The sequence below is a fragment of the Seriola dumerili genome, unplaced genomic scaffold (assembly GCF_002260705.1).
Source record: "Seriola dumerili isolate Sdu_G_001 unplaced genomic scaffold, Sdu_1.0 BDQW01000189.1, whole genome shotgun sequence".
Taxonomy (NCBI): domain Eukaryota; kingdom Metazoa; phylum Chordata; class Actinopteri; order Carangiformes; family Carangidae; genus Seriola; species Seriola dumerili.
The window spans coordinates 310,946-328,769 of record NW_019174444.1 but is presented as its reverse complement, the minus strand read 5'-3'; positions in this window follow the sequence as shown (position 1 = coordinate 328,769).

Below are 17,824 nucleotides of genomic sequence, written 5' to 3'. Positions count from 1 at the left end.
TTTATGTGATTTTTCTTCCACTCAAGGTCATGTGACTTTGGAGCCTATTCCGGTGATACTTCATATTGTGCAGCAGACTGACTCCCATGGGAACCTGCTCATGGATTGGAAAACTGTCCATCAGAGCGCTAGTACTGTCACATTCATGTATGTCAGCAATTGAACGCCTCAGATCCACCTCATATGGATCTTCAGTGATTCGGTGGGGGGAAACCCACACAAACACCAGGCTCATGTTCTCCACAGGGAGGCCATGCAAACAGGCATGAGAATAACTCCGTACAACGTGTTTACGGCCACTCTTGAGTGAAAGGGGGGAGACGTGATATAGGTTAAATATGGGGGCACATATTTTCAGACAATCTCTCTGTGAAGGGTATTCACAGCGTCGCACTTGGTTGTTCACGTGAAAAGTGACAATTTCATCAGCAATGAGGAAAAATACAAAACAGATAGGGAGATTAGTTCAGACCCTGGAGCCGGTTGCACAAAACACCTCAAATGTTTGACGCTTAAGGTTTAATTTCTCCTTAGCTGATGGAGTTACTCAGAATCTCTCAAAAGTTTTCCTTAATTAAGCTGTTATGGGCTCCGGTTACAGCTCTTGCTGTTGTTATGTTATGTTGTACGGTGCAGTCTTTCCTTTTTCAATTAAGGTCGGGTCCACCTGTCATACCGCTGCTCCGGAAGTGGATTCCCTCCTTGTCAACGCCTCTGCACCGCTCCTCTGTGTCTGTGCCCCCGGTGTTCCTCGTTTTCGGCTGGTCCCTCCCCTGTTGTGAAGCTGGTCCCAGCCGCCTGTCACAAGCCTGCCTGGCCAAGTTAACTTTGGTTATTGTGGTTGTTAATTGATGTTGACTCGTTTGAGGCACCAGGTCGTTGACACGGGGGTCATGGGCACTAGGGTTTAATTTAACTTGTTTATTTTCCTGTCTAGCAACACGAGGATTTATTGGTGGCTGCTAGAATGTTTTTTTTTTTGTTTTGACAGATAAGATTGTAGGTAGGCTTTTTACTTTTGTTTGTTTTCTGCTGTAGTAATGGGGATTGGTCGGGTTAGGAAGCGGGGTTTGTTTTGTTTGTTTTATGATTTGGCGCCACTTGCAGCCTTCTCCCTTTGTCCTTCGCCTCATGTGATTCCTTTTGTTTTGTGTTTGTAAACTGTTTTGGTCGCTGTGCAATAAAAGGCAGAACTTGCCTGACAACATCGGCAAAATGTTGCTTCCCTCATTCCAAAACATATACAGGTTGTAACATAAGGAAAAAAACTGAGGCATTTGCAGCAGTGAAAGAGATTTTACAGCGGAAAAATTCTATTGTTTCCATGGAGACCGTTGATTTGCTGGAATTAGCACTTGTGATGACTGTTAAAACTTTAGGACTTAAGAAAAATCTTAACTTAAGGTATTTTCTGAAACCGGTCCCTGGCTCCTTTCTCACCTCCACTCAGCTGGCCAATCTCTGATGTGAATGTAGGATTGCCCCCTCCCCCCCAATCCAATGTTGAAAAGGTGTGTGGGAGGGCTATTCAACCATCTGACAAACACTTCAGTAGAAGCATATTCGCCACATTGTAGATTATGATTAGGCATTTTGATTTTTAAAATCAAATAGGCCACAATGAAAGAAAGTTTAATTGAAATCATATTCTTGCATGTTTCTCCACTGTACTGATCTTTTGATGTATTTTTGCTTGCTTTGAAAAATGCAGCGAAAATAACATCTTCCTTTAGCTCTTGTATTTTTAATACGTATCGTTCAATTTCAGTCATCTGGACTTCTGAGGACAGAAAGAAAGGCGAGTTTTCAGGTGTTTGCCTTCTCAGATTCTCTGCACAATTGTATTTCTTCCACAGTTAGCAGTTGCTTGAGGCCAAGTAGCCTGATACTAAAGAAAAATCTCAATTGTAGTCCCCATTGATCAAAACATAGCTCTCGGCCATAGAGTGATTGAGTACAGTGGAGTTTCTGCTTAACAGGCAATTGGCAAAGTGCATAATAACTCATTTTTAGTCAGTTCATCAATAGGCTAACACTAAAATCTATAGCACTTATCATGAGGATAAGTAAAGCGTGTGTCACTGTGATTTTTCACTCCATGTGAGTTTCAGTCAGGACTGGAGCCGAGCTGTAGCCACACGCCCTATTTTTATGTGTTGAGAAAACTGTCAGTCAGGACGGCCTGGCTTCAGTCCAAGTCTGCTTAAAACCGGGTCCAGAAGGGTCGAGACTGAGCCATGACCAGAGAAAATCAGGACCTACAGTATTAAGGGCCAAGATTGATCGTAAAAACTGTTCTGGATGGATTTTTCCAAATATAAAGATACTATTCAACTCTATATTGATTTTTGATGCTAAGATTAATTCAAATGACTCCATGGAATTTTTCATGTATTTTTTTCTTTACTGTGAGTCGTTTGATCTTGGTTTTCTGGCCACAACTTTTCTGTTATTGTTAGAAACAAAAATTCCTCAAAATACTTTGTTGCTTCTCCTTAATTTACTCTAAGGGTATATTAAGGAGTAATTTATAGATCCCTTAATTTGCCGATTCATTTGAAAAGGCGAAAACAAACCGCCTTGAAACATCTAAATTCAAAATGAACAAATTAAGTACAGTCAAAGGGGTATGACTTTCCCCTTCATTTATCAACTTCAGATATAAAAGGGGTTAAAGGGAAAAAGCTTAACCCCTCAAAAACACCTCAATTTGAGAGACCCTTAATTAACTAATTATGTAAAGGGGTATATGACTTTTCCCTTAATGAAAGGGTTCTAAAAAGGAAAAACTAAACCCCCCAAAAACACCTTAATTTGAAAAACCCTTAACGAAAAAGTTATGTAGATTTTTAGGGGTACACTAAACCCATAATATCCCTTAATTTATACATTCGTTTGCTGCTGTCAATGATGGAATGTAATAAAGTACAGTTTACTCAACTGTTGTGGTGCTGTGGGGACAATACTACAATTAAAGACCAGGTCAAGAAAAACATGTTGGACTCAGATTTGAGCAATGACTCGGTCAAATAAACTTTATGGTCAAATAAACCATCTCTGTGTCCTAGAAATTACTTTTATATACAACTAAACAGCAATAGCAAATATTTTTTTGCAGGAAAACATAATTGCACAGCTGTGGTCACACCAGAGACCAGGTTCACATCCACAGTCCCGTCTGTGGTTTAGGCGACAGACTAGACGGGTTAAGTTGAAGGAAAGATTGTGGTTTTGTTTAAATGTAAACAAACATGTGTCTAATGTAATTTCTGTATTAAACAAGACCATAATATTTCTAACCATAACCAAGAGTTGTGAGTTTATTAAAATGTATTAATGCTGTAGTCACTGCAAATGTACAACAAGATTATATATTTTGGTGGAAAACAAATATGTCGTCTATGAACATTTCACTGATTTGCTCAGTGTCAACATATTGGTGACTTGCAAATAAGTAAATCAACAACATCATCACCAGCCGCAACGGCAGGACTGGTACGGCTTTCACGTTGTAAGTCTGTGTGTGTGTGTGTGTGTGTTGTCATGGCAAATGGATTCACCTACTGTAGCAGGAACTACCACAGAGGTGGTTTTGAGAACTTTGGCGAGTGCTCGTATGTCTATCTGTCTGTGGACAGATTTTTGTCAGAGTGATAACATCGCAGCTGTGTGAGATACAATCATGAAACTTTGCAGGTGTGTAGCTGACATCAAAATGAAGGCCAAGTTCAAAGAAGGGTGCGGTCCGACTCATGAGTACTGACTACTGAGTACTCATGTGTTTGTGGTTCATTTAACATCATAATCTGCTCACAATGACAGTATGCTTCCTAAAGAAAACATATTTGCTGTTGCAAATTTGTTGTAGCCTACGTAAACATAATTCATAGCAAACCGGGTTGAATAAACACAAGATTTTGAAAAATTAAAGACGTCAAAAAAAATGGCCTAGAGACCAGACTCAAGCGCAAGCACAGCCCTGCAAGTCAGCTAAAAATAGAGACTCTTTTGTTCAGGTGACAGTGAGCAGGTTGTAGAAGCATACAGGGTCAGTGAGATAAAAAGAGACAATGCTGCCAGATTTCTCTCTGATTTCTTTGGTCTCAAACAGCTTAACTTCACATCAGAGGGCTTTAAAAATCTTTACATGGCAAGTGATAATCACTTTTGATGGATCCAGCCAAGCTCCTGCTGTGGGGCAGGTGTATTTTTCTGCGCCCGCACTCTATTGTTGACTGCTTATCCAACCACTGCCCTTAAAAGCAGAGCGGCCTCCCAGTGCAAAACAACAGATACTATGGCAGCAATATATTTCTCAGACAGGACAATTTATGGGACCATCACTATTAATCATTGCTGTGGAAAGGAAGATTGCCTAACTCATCCGGAGCCCCCATAGAAATGTAATTCTCCCACTGCCTCAAGAGCTTATAGGGGTGAGCTGCAGATGCATTTTGCCCACGCTCGGACTCGGCCCCTACACTGGCATGGCAATAAGCTGTGGTGATTTAATATTCGTTTGCCGCATGCATTTTCTTGGACGTGTAATCAGTCCACAAGGTTCTGCAAGAGGCTGTCATGAATCTCACCCAACCCCCACCCCCACCCACCACAATCACGGGCTCACCAGCAGGACATGGCAGATCCAGCAGCCACTCCTGATTACACTCATGACTCAGGTTGCCGATTGGCTGTCGGGGTGCAATCACGCATACAGTTTGTTTTCTTTGTTTTTCGTTTCTCTGGTTTTCATGGATTTCTTTGGTGGAGCATTGTCTCAGGAAAATTTTTGTCACCATGATTGAATGTGATGTTTTGAAATGCAAATATATGTGTGTCTCGCACAAAAAGTCAGAAAAATACTGGATGTTTTATTCCAAGACTAAAAGTATTGGGAGGAGGGAGAAACAGGCAGTAGTTTAAACCTGACATAATAAAGATGATGTGGTCAGATATGGATTTAAAGTCACAGGCTCTGTCTCGCCTTTCACAAGCTTGAAGCCTTGCATATTTCATTTACATAGTTGGCTCAAAGTGGACAATTACTTTCTTACAATGCCACTATAATGGTACATGAAAGAGGACTTCATTTCCATAGTGTGTTTCCATGCAGTATTTTTCTTATTAAAGTCCAGGTAGCCTGATTAAGTTAAGCTATAAAGACTTGGGAAACTGGTGACTGCACGAAAAAGGAGGAAAATCTAATTTTGGTGAAGTTCTTTTACTTTGTTGAGTGGAAAACAACGTGATTTTGTTTTAATTAGGGAATCAAAAGAGCACCATTGTGTGTCGCTATTGTCACATACTATTAACATATTAGTACACATTTGCATAAAGATGAACTTCCCCATGTCACGATGGTTGGTAGCGTCAGCGTGTTGAAATTTTTTATCTGAACTTTACTCCAGTGTCATAACCTGTAATCATGAAGAGGGCCTAACAGCAGAGCACTATAGGACAACAATGACTCATAACAATGGCCCACAGTTGTTTTCAACGTTTTCAACCATTCTGTCTGATTAGACCTCTGCTCACCAGTAAGAATGATTTGTGCCACCTCAACAGGTGCAAAACTGCTAACAGGGGTTTGGGGGGAGGAGTCAATCAAGCATGCTCTGTACACACTCACACGTCTACTCAGGAACTAGTGGAAAAAATGCCTGAATGGGTAGAACAAGGGTGTGTAGACACCTTAGGGATTCCCCATTGTATTGTTCACCCATTCACACAATGACAAGTTGTTTTATTCCTTAAAGGAGATATTTCTACGTTTTGCTATTGCTACATAGCTAACGACTTACCGGTCTAGAAGAAATGTTGCGAGTTCAGCATCAAGCATTCATTCCGTTACTCACCAAGAGCTGTCTTCAGAGGTAGAGAGAAACGTCAATGTTGCCTTTCTGAAGGCGACTCACACTCTTAATATAGTCAGTTAGCCTACGTCAGAGTATACTCAAGTCTTTTTCAACTCTAATCAGACCTTCGTATCATTGTTTATGAATAGCAGCTCATAACCTCAAAACAAGGTGCTTTAAGTCCAAATATCCCATTACCTCTTTCTGAACGGTATATGTGTGTGTTGTTGTGATGGTGTGTGTATTTATGTGAATGTTTCATAAAGGACATGTTGGACTCTCGGAGACCTTCAGAGACCTTTGCTTCGCTTGAATGAGCAATGAAAACATGAGTTTTCGGACAGCACTTATGGCAGACTGTTTTTCTTTATTTATGAAAGATATTTTCTGGGTTTGGACAAAGGATGCTTATTTTTTTCAACTAGAAATTAACAGGAAGCCCAAACTCTGTAAAAAACAAAACAAAACAACAACAACAACGATTACTGATCAAAATGTCACTGCATGGTTTAAACAATGTGGACAACTTGTCCAAGATAACAGTACAAAGTTCAATAAGGGCACAAAAATATATTCTTATTTTCCAGAAATCCACCAAGTTGTCATCTAGATGAAGGATTACACTGAAGAAAATCAGGAACATGTGTCCGCTATATTCTATTTGTATGGTTTAAATGAATTCCGTGCTCCTCTCCTGCTACATGTGTCATCTTTAGTTTTTAAATGTCTCGGCTGAAAGATTGGACGTGGCTCGTTGACAGATGATGGTGACATTTGTTTAAGGGAAGGTTACGACAATGTGTCAAGTAAGTATTCTCCTGACCACTGTCAGCACGCATTGCTGTTTTTGTTGTTGTTGTTGATGCTGGTGTAGAGGGGATGGGTGGAGGGACGGCGGTTGACACAAATTGGATTGGTGGCATGTCAGGTTAGTGTTTAGAAGTCTAAAAAGGACAAGTCCCAATTCTTTTGACTGTGTGTGCGAGAGTGACAGAGGTTCTGTGTGTGTGTGTGTGTGTGTGTGTGTGTGTGTGTGTGTGTCCTTGTTATTCAGGATGGACGCTGGCTGGTGTGTGTCTCTGTGATAGGAGAGGCGGACACCAGTTGTTTTAGTGGCTTGAGGTGTCGGAAGAGATTTCACAGCTCCTTGAGCACAGTAATCCTGGAGCTCTTGATACAAGATGGCAAATAAAAGGGCCCCATGGACGATGCTGAAACACTTACTGAACGCTGCATCCACTGATCTGTATCGCTCCACAACGTGACACTCTCTTGTCCCCTAAAAATAAGGTCAACAGCTTCTTCCAATCCAGTGTTATTTTCTCTGAATTGATGAAATGCATGTTTTTTTTTTTCCTTATACAAGCTGCACATTAAAATGGTAATGCATGAATACAATTAAATTAAATGGTCAAAGGTGCACAGTGACCCCCCTGCTTTGTTGCTTTTATATTTGATTGATATTTCTCTGTCTCTCTCTCTCTCTCTATCTCTCTACAGGCTCTCTCTCTATATACAAACACATACACACACATGAATATATATATGTATATATATATATATATATATATGTATATACACATTTATATATACATAGTATGTACATAGTATATACACACACATACACAAATGTACATATATATAAATATGCGCACAAAATCTTTGTTGTATTTTCCTTGTTAGGTAGTTAGTTAGTTAGTTGTTGGTGTCATACTCAATAGATACTCTATCGTCTTGTGTATTATAGCTCTTGATTTATCCTGTAAATGTATCTGTCCATTTTATAAAGTGGGCTCAGATGGACATTTAGCTAAAATAACACATTTTAGAATACGTGTTTAATTTGAAATATTTAGAAACTATGATTAATTGCGGAAAGATTTTGAGTAATGTGCAGGAAAAGAACATGTGAGTAAAAAACAAACTGATGTTCTCAAAAGATTGGACACATAAAGTGAGTTAAACAAGTAAAATGTATTTAGCATTTGAATTTTTTTTTTGCTTTTTCAACTCGACTGATATTTTAACAACACAATGTACAGACGAAGGTATGAATGCATTATAAAAAAAAAATGCAGATAGGCTGGATAAACGTTTGACAGATGAAATTCTTTTGATATCTCACACACGTTTTCATTGCACTTTAAAAGTGTGAGAGGAACTGGCTTTAATTTCACTCTTCTGTCCAGTCTGAGTGAAAGCCAAACAAAGGTGTGTGCTTGGTGTAATGTCAGTTTTAAACTGAAGAGGGCAGAGTTGCTTTGTTGTATTGCTCAACAGCCAAAACTGCAGTGACAAAACCTGACATTGAATATTGAAGTCTTGTAAAAAAGGACCTGGTCAGTTGAGAAGTGAAAAAAAACTTTTCAGCAGAAACAACAGACACGTTTGACACTTGCGGCAATCTGTCCTGTTCATACTAACAAACAGCAATAATTGGTTTGCTTTCATTTAATATTACCCGTCAAATGCATTTATCAAATTTAACTTCAGCTTTGTATATACACAGTGGGCATAAACAGGACTGTTACTAATACAGTTATCTTGTGTGCAGTAGTCCCACACATCAGGGGGAGAAATGCAGCATTTATCTCTAATAATCCTCGACCCCTGAAGCTCAGTAGGCCAAGGTAGATAAGTAAACGGCCTGTCGCTGCTGCTGTTCCTGTGTGGGTGGCCTGCAGCAATCACAGATGACGTCCTGTTGGCTGTGGAAGCTGGCGATCCATCTTTCCCTTTCTTCTTCTACTCTTCCTCTTCTTTTTCTCTCTCTCTTTTTCTTATCTTTTTCATGAATCCTTCCGCCCCCCCCCGGTGCAGTTTTATCAGTTGGCTTCAGAGCCCCCAAGCAGAGTGCCAGGTCTCTATGTGTTGCTTTATCTGGAGCGGGAATTACGTTGACCTTGCAACAACTTAAACACTTTATCACAAGCACAATAATCTTATTCTCAGGAAAGCGAATCAGCAGAAAAAAGAAAGTAAAATAAAATAAACGAGGTGAGGGCCGGCGGGTCTCCAGGTTGACGGCATGGGGTTAAAGCGCCGCTGGCCTCGAACGCGGCAAGGATTCAGCACGCTGAGCCTCGTCGTCCTCAAAGAAAGAAAATGGAAAAAGATGTTCTACTTTATCCGTCCATAATTACTTACAGTGGCAGAAACACATTAATAATTAATGTCTTCCAATATGAGAGATCAGGTACTGGAAAATAAGTGTTATTGTGTGTCTTATTTTTTCCTTTTGAAAAAAGAAAAGTGTGACTGACAGTGAATCCTTTCATGTTGCCACTGAATTTCGCCTGTGTTATTTTTACATGTGGTGTTGAGACGGGCTGATTTCCTACAACAGGATTACAAGCGTTTGATCAGAATGAATGGTCGGCACTGTCTGTTCCTATAAAGACTGATGATTGACAGATTTTTTTTTTTTTTTTGCCCATTTTTTTCCACAAAAGATTTTTGCATTTCTTACAAGTCCGCTCTGATAATAAGACGCTCCAGCGATGCATCTGTGAGACAATTCTTCTTCATAGGATCCGCAATCCACTTATCACTTTCTTCTCCAAGCACTTCTCTTATCTGCAGACTCTGTGTCTTGTTGTTTTATCCCAACATTTCGTGGACTTTGTTCACACTGCATTTGAAAGTGTATCGGTTCTGCTTTTTTTTCTTTTTTTTTTTTATTAACCGTCACAGGTGGTACAAATCTGTTGTGGCAGGGCTGCAAGGATACAGAATGAATCCTAAAGCAAATGACTTTGGATGAGCCTGAATTTGCACAGAAGACATGATATAGAAAAACAACTAGACAGTGGAGACTACTGCTGAAAGAACAAGGAACAATCAATGTATTAGAATATGTATGTTTTCAGTGAAAACAGTTCCTTCATCATTTTTCTGCCTCAGCACTGGCAACAGCTAGGGCCGGAGGCATTATGTGTTCGGGTTGTCCGTACGTCCGTCCCATTCTCATGAACGCAATATCTCATGAACACCTTGCAGGAAAACATTCATTTGGACTGAAGGATGAAGTGATTAGATTCGGGTGGTCAAAGGTCAAAGGTCACTGTGACCTCACAAAACACAGTTTTGGCCATAACTCCTGAATACATACACTATGACACAATTTAACTCCAGTGTCCATAAAGATAAAATGAAGTGATGACATTTTATATCCAAATGGTCAAAGGTCAACTTCACTGTGACATCATAATGTTATGGCCATTATTCACTGCTGTAACTGAGGAATGGGAGATTGTGATTATATTTCCTGCAACTTGACTGGTTAGCAGAGGCATACAACCGCGAGGCGGCAGTTCAATTTTCTTTCTAAAATTACTTTCAGCCACCAAGAGCATCACTGTGAAGGGGACACCAGGACCTTCTTTGTGTGAAGGCTTTTGTTTTTTGTCTGAAAACTTATCCATTCCAAGTCCCAACTAATTGTTTACATGATTAAAACAATGAAACCAGGAAATGTGGGCAGCACTCTTGCTCTCTGTGTGGAGTTCACAGGTTCTCTGGTTTTTCTCCCAGTTCCTCCCACAGTCCAAAGACACATTTGGTTCATTGGTGACTGCAAACTTCATACACTCAATGCACAGCATAGTAAGACTTGGGTAGAAATTATGAGTACAACTAAACTGCAATAGCAAATATGCTGCATAGGAAATATAATTGCTGTCTGGATTATGAATGAAGTGCTATTAACAGCGGAGTTGGTTGTGGTGGATGGAGAACGTACAAAGGGCACAACTGTGACACCAGAGACTGAGATTCGCATTCAGAAATAAGTATTTAGTAATAGGAGACAGAGCTGTGGTAGTTCCTCCCTTTGTTCAGACTCAGTTCTTCGTGGCATGGATTCAACAAGCTGTTGGAAACATTCAGATCTGGTGACTGAGGAGGCCACTGACATTCAATGAAACTCACTGTCATGTTCATGAAACCAGTTGTGACGACTTCCCTGCATTATCCTGTTGGGAGTAACCATTAGAAGATGTTAAACTGTGGCCATAAAGGGATGCACATGGTCAGCAGCAATACTCAGTTATACTGTGGTATTCACAACTATGTTTAAAGAGCCCAAAGTGAGACAAGAAAATCTTCCCCACACCATTGCACCACCACCACCAAACTGGAGTGTTGACACAAGGCAGGTTTGGTCAATGGATTCATGCAGTTGAAACATTTTTCCCCATCCTAATAATGTTTGATGTGAACATTGAAGCTTCAGACCTGTATCTGCATGATTTTACACATTGCACTGCTGCCATATGATGCTGATTTGATAATGCATTAATAAGCAGGTAAATAAATAAAATGCTCAGGGAGTGGATGTTGAACCTGTGATGTGCCTGCCAGTGTGTACCACACCTCTATCCCAATTTGACCTGTTACAGGTATCGTGCACTTACTGGTTGAATGGATGGAAACTGGAAATGATTGCTGCCCCTTCACAAACGTCTCTGTTACATACAAAATGCATACATGGGTTTAATTGGCTGCAGGTCATATTAATTCATCTGTTTAGGCTCTGGTAACTCATGCTTGTTGGATTAAGTAATCAATAGTAAGGAGATATCCTAGCTTTTAGTCCTTAGTGTGCAGCTGCCGTGCCAAGTACAAACAGTGGAGCTGACTGCAGCGCCAGCTTGTGCCTCTCACAGATAGCCGGTAGCACTGAGAGATGACATTGTGCATGAACCGGGTTTATTTCACACGGGTCCGCTGATAACTGTACTGTATTCAGAGGGGCTAGCGAACAGCAACATGAACTTAACCATGATAAACACGGGGCGAGTAGCTGCATGTGCACTAGCACTCCCACACAGTAACTCTCTCTAATGGGCATAAATGTGCTTCCAGTGAGCGTAAAAGTTCACAGCCTCCCTATCTTTACAGAGGAGACATGGTGACCCCAGCAGTAAACATCACTTTTTTTCAGACCTGACAAAGATCCTCCAGAGCAACCACAGACACTATCCCAGAGATGAAATGGTATAAAAATTTTATATCAGGATTATAGTGACAAAAATTATCAGGCTTATTATTGTTGTGATAACCATGCTGAAAATGAACAAGGAAATAACAAATGTATTATTATTATTATTTCCCGAGCTGTAATGCCTTTCAGAGCACAGACTCTATGAACAGACCTGTCACCTGTCCGGCACGGTGCCGTTAAACCAGAAACACCGCAGCTACACTACCACGAGTTCGGGGGTGAAAGAGTGAGCTGCAGCCCCGAAATAAGTTTCAAAAACACACAACACAGCGCCTCACACGGAGGCTCCGACACTTACAGGAGCACCAACCTGGCTGTGAGACGCAACAGGTTATGTTTTACCAGTTTGCACAACGACCAGCAGCTCACTGTTTCTCCGTCTGTGTGTTTGTTTGTGTGGTCTGTAAAAGTGCATGTGATGTCATGTCATCGCTTGTTGTGTATCCTCAGTCCGAACAGAAAGGCAAACTTGTCTGGCAGCGTAAAAGGAGTCAATCACCTCTTTTTAGCAGTTTTACCCGCGTTTAAAAAATCTGCTTACATCCATTCACTTTGGTGTAAAAAGGGTGTTAAAAGACTGAAAAATATCTGGAGGATCGCTGTCGTGTCGCGGCCTTCCACTATATTTTGACTGACACATAACAAACCCAACTTGCTTGCCACGCATGTGTCTGAGAGACTTGCTGCCTGATGTCATACAGCACCTGACGTGAGTTTAATTAACCACAGTAATCGACCACGATTATAGTGGATTTAAACGGTAATACTCACAGTCTGACATTTTAATTGTGATTTAGCGTGAAACCGGTAGCCATTTCATCTCTAACACTGTCCATACGGCTATTTTCATGATCTGGATTTTAAAATCGTCCTTTGGCAAAAAAAAACAAGATTTCAAAAACTAGAAAAAAAAAAGAAATAAAATGCTTTGTGAAATAGATAAAAAAAATTTCATGGGATTTTTTTTTCATCACATGCCAATGTGGGTTACAGCCACCAGTTCATACATAACATTAGAACAGTCAACCTCACAATCAGCAGCGAGCAGCGGTTTAAAAATCGAGCATGAAAGCCTGCAGTGTGACAGTGTCGCCTCGCAGACATGGCCAAACACAAATCATTCTACATGCTGCTTCCTTTGATCCTTCCCTCGGCACATTAGTGAGCCTCTGTGTGCGTATTAGCTGTTTTCTCACTCACTGTCCCATCCTCTGTCGCTCCTCCCTCCCACCGTCATTAATATTCTCCCTCTCTCACACGGCATAACTCAGGGGATCAATCACCGGTTACCATGGTGATGAAACCACCCATGCAGGTGGTATGTGTGTATATGTGTGTGTGTGTGTGTGTGTGTGTGTGCGCATGTGGGTGTGCATGCTAGCGTGACTCTTCCGCCGCGTGTCTGTTTGTGTGTTTGCTGTACACTGACTGTACCTGCTTCTCACCAGTCAGGGCGGTGAGGCCTCCGCTGGTGATGCTGCGCTCCTGCACTGCCCTTACATTCAGAGTGGCTTTGACAGCTGTCTAGTCGAGATGCTCTCACCTGCCACACTTGGCTTCCTCTCAGCTCTGTGCAGAATAATGACCAAATTCAAAGGAAAGGGGGAAAAAAAAAACACACACACACACACACACAGAAAGAGAGAGAGTGCTGTCAGGCTTGTTTTGTTTCTTTCTAGTTAAAGAAACACTCTTTGTGTGAAGGCTATTTATTGAAATATCTCTAAAAGAAGGACTTGAATAAAAGTAGCTCCACAATGGAGAAGCCTGTCATCATAAAACAAAGTTTTTGCTCTCTGATGGCACGTCTTTCAGTATTTAGAGTTAACGCTGAACGATGATAAAAAAATAAAAAAATAAATAAAAAAAGCAGCTTAGGGGTTATACATCTCTCTCCCAGAGGCACACAGCGAATTGTAGTCACACAAACTTGTGTGTGGCCTGGTTGTTTAGAGAGAATAATCTCTTTCTTTTTTTTTTTTTTTTTTGCAGAACCACTGCAGTTTAGGAAGACATGATCCTTTCTCTCTCTCTTTCATCCCTTCTCTCAAATCACTCTCCTCCCCATGCCATGTCTTCCTTCAGATTTCACACCTTTACTTATCTCTCCCCTCCCACGTTTTTTTTTTCTGCTTACTTTGTCACTTCCTGCAATGCACCCCCCCCCCCCCCCCCCCCCCCCCCCCCCCCATTTCTCTTTTCTGTCCTTCCCTTCCCCAGCTCCTTGATTCCTCCGCTTTCTCCCCGTTCAACTGTCTCAGCGATGACTGATCCGGTGTATTTATAGAAAGACAGACTTGGATAATTAGAATAAACGGAGAATGATGTCGCTCCCTTCTCCAAACAATTTGACTCTATCGTCTCTGCGGAGTGGTAATGGTGAACTGTAGTTACTGTTGTACATCACATGCAAAGAGCTGACCTTGTGAGAGAAAGGTTGCTGTGCATGGTAATGAGAATGAGTGTACAGCGAGAGAGAGAGAAAGGGGTGGTGGTGGGGGGGCTGGCAGAGACAGACTGCATCATATTCATCAGGCCTCAGGACGCACTACATACACCAACCGGGTTCCAAGTAAATTAATCATGTTTTGTAATTGCAGGAAGCGCCAGAGGAAGGTGGTCATCGGGCGGTCAGGGGGATGTCAGAGGAAGAGGATTCGAAGAAATATGAGCCAAACACAAAGCTACACCAGAAACTAATATGACTGAAAATAAAGTGGAAAAATGGGAGGGAAATGAAATGGCAGAGTTGGCTACATGCCCCAGCTTAATCTTTCGAAATCTTTGGGTCAATTAACTTAATTTGGGAAAATGAACCGAGCGGAGCATCTTGTTGGTAGATAAGTCAGAGATTAAAATTACATTAATTCTCCTCTTGATGCCTGTGGTTCTGCGATCAGTTTTTCATCATTTGCTGAAATACTCTTGCATCTTTTAGAATTCATGTCCTAGAGAGGATTCAAAGAAGAGGAGTCGACATCCCAAAGCCTGCTGAAAAAAAACGAAAAAAAAAAAACACACACACACACACATTAAGTCTTCCTTCAAAGGGAACGGTCTTATTTTATTTTGCATTTTGTCTGAAGATATTTTAAATTTTGTTTTTCATGTTTTTTGATGCAATTTGGAACTTTGGAGAACCGTAATAATGAAAAGAGGAGGTTTAGCCAAAAAAAAGAGGAAATATAAATAAATAAATAAACAAAAACCTCCCCGGCTGCAGACACAGGCTTTTGTTCCTGCAGACAAGCGAGATTGATGCCTCCTCCCTCCAGAGGGTAATATCGCCCAGACCAGGAACCAACCAACCTTGAATTCCTGCATCACTTTTGAAATTTGTGCCTTTGGTGTAGTAGCAGCAGCAGCAGCAGCAGCTGCAGTTGCACTTCATAAAATGTTACAGTGGATGGATAGGCGGTGAAGGATGTACTGAATAAAGAGTCTTTAGAGGTTGAACAGGCTGTTCGGCGGCACATCAAAATCTCTCAAAACTCTCAGCCAATGAGCACAAAGTGTTGAGTCTGTTTACCCAAACGCTTTTATTCCTACAAATCTAATCCTGACAAAGCTTTTCCACTACGGTGACAAATAGAGATGTAAATACACATGTATCCTCAGTGTTTGGTATTAAGTCATTTATAAAGAACACAGCAGCATTGAAGAATTTCACATTTTGTGGTGCTTTGACCTATTTTGAGAGCATCCTTGAATTGAATGATAGTGTCTTGAAGTGCAGCAGCTCTATCCTCTGATAACAGGACTCGTTCAAGTCATTTCTTGAGATCAAAAAGCAGCAGATATGGATCACAGTATATCCAGGGCTTATATGGATACCAAGTCAATATGATAAAAAGTAGTGCTGAGTAGCGTATTTTTGCTATTCAGAGTTTGTTTTATTGCAGCTTGTGAAGCTCATTTACCTCTTTGACCCTGGAAGTTTGTTCTTGAACTTTGGGACCAGGATATGATTCATTAAAGGGGCTATTTGTAAGTTTTCTCTGCCGCCGAACGTGGTGGTTTCTTGTTGGGAGTGGGTGGTGGAGATCGACAAAAGCTTCACCATCATCAAGAGGTTATAATATGTCCTCTGAGTAGTGCTATCTCTTCAAGGCAAACTGGAGGCTACAGTGAGTCGCTATCGGAAAGTGACGAGACGCGCCCGGGCTAGCAAGTTAGCATGCGAACTATCGTAGAAGAAAAGACGTGATAGGGACAAGACTTAAAGTTCCTCTCCTACATGTTTTAAACTATGTAAAAACATACTCAGCTACGATTAATATTTTGTTTAATGTGGTTTTCCCACATAAAAAGTTAAAATAATTAAAAACTGGGGCTGGAAGCTCATCTACACTTTCTCATTGAAAATCTGGATCAGGCCTTGTGCCCCGCCCACCACCGCTGCTTGAACTAGATTGACAGGTGAAGGAGCAAAGAGAATCAAGATGGTTAGAGGAGGAAACATCAGAGAGACTCAGCCACATGTTTGAGCCTCAGTCAGACCCAGACTCAGTTGAGGAGTCTGTTGAGACCAGAATCAGAGACTAGCGGACATATCAGAACGGTTAGCGTAATTAGCATCTTTTATTTGTTTATGTTGTTTGTTAGCTTGGAACTGACAGTGGCTGACAGAGTTTTAGTGGTTGTGCAAATGTAAACTTTCACTCTCTGTATTGACAAGGTTTCAGGTTTATTTAGCCCCACCCGCCCATCCACACATCCAAGTTGACAGGATTGGTTCTTTAGGTTTGTGACGTATGAAACCCTGGCTGTCTGAATCTGTTTTTATGAGACTGTCATTAGTTCAATACAGTTCCAAGGTGGAAATGCGCAGTCATGGTGTTGAGTGTTTATTACACTCATGAGGCCTTGTATATATGGACATGTTAACAAGGTTAAACACTAGATCTTCATCTTTAACAACAGCTCTTTGTGAGTAAAAGAATGATATTTGATGCTGAACTCACATTTCTATTCTGGTAGGTTAAGAGCTGTTAATGCTATTGTTAGATATGTAGCAATAGCAAAACTTATAAATAGCTCCTTCAAGTCCATAAGGTCACATTTCTAAGCTTTTAACCACATTCTATCTTTTCCTGTTTTGGTTCAAAGGTTCATTTTTGATTATCATGTTTATTTGTTTAAAAATGTGAATAATTCTCAACACAAGGCTCCAAGGTAACATCTTCAAGTTTGTCAGAATGCCTGTCCAAAACACGTCATTCAGTTTACAGTGAAATAACACAGAGAAAACCCACAAGTTTCTATATTTGAGTCTGAAGTGTATAGTGACACCAGGCAATTTGCATTGCAAAATGGCATCAGAGGAAGCTGGAAATTTTCATCCTCATTACCTAGAAATGATGTGAAGTGATATCAGTAAACTGCACACAGCACACAGATAATTACCAACACAGCTGGTCTGTGATACTTGATGATAAAGGATAGCATAGGCATGATTATGGAGAGATCAAATGGCTCCGAGTCCCAGTTTCTTTGGGTGGCGCACTCTGTCGTCACTGTTTTGTCTCTCGTTTTGTCTGTAGTTCAGTGTCAGAAGAGGCATTTTCTGGCATGCCAGTTAATTGTACTAATTAGTCAAAATGGAACAGTTTTCTCAAATGAGTTCTCACTTTGTACATATCATGGAAAACAGGGAGTGACTTTACACTCCTGCTGAGAGTATAGGAAGGTCATTAGACCATCAGGGGGAAGGTGGGGGTGGTGGTGGTGGTGGTGGGTGGTGGGGCGGGTTTGTAGACTGGGTTGAGTGATGTCCAGGCCACCGTGGGGAAGGAAGAGCTGCCAGTTATAACGGAGAGAAGACGACTGAAATCTGTAACAATACGAGGTTACACTTCCATAACACCAGGGTTTTGGATTTGATATGAGCAGCCAACAGGAAACAGCAGAGAGAGTGGATGAAGGAAAAACTGAGGCTTGCACATCAGGATGTATTCTTAAAGCT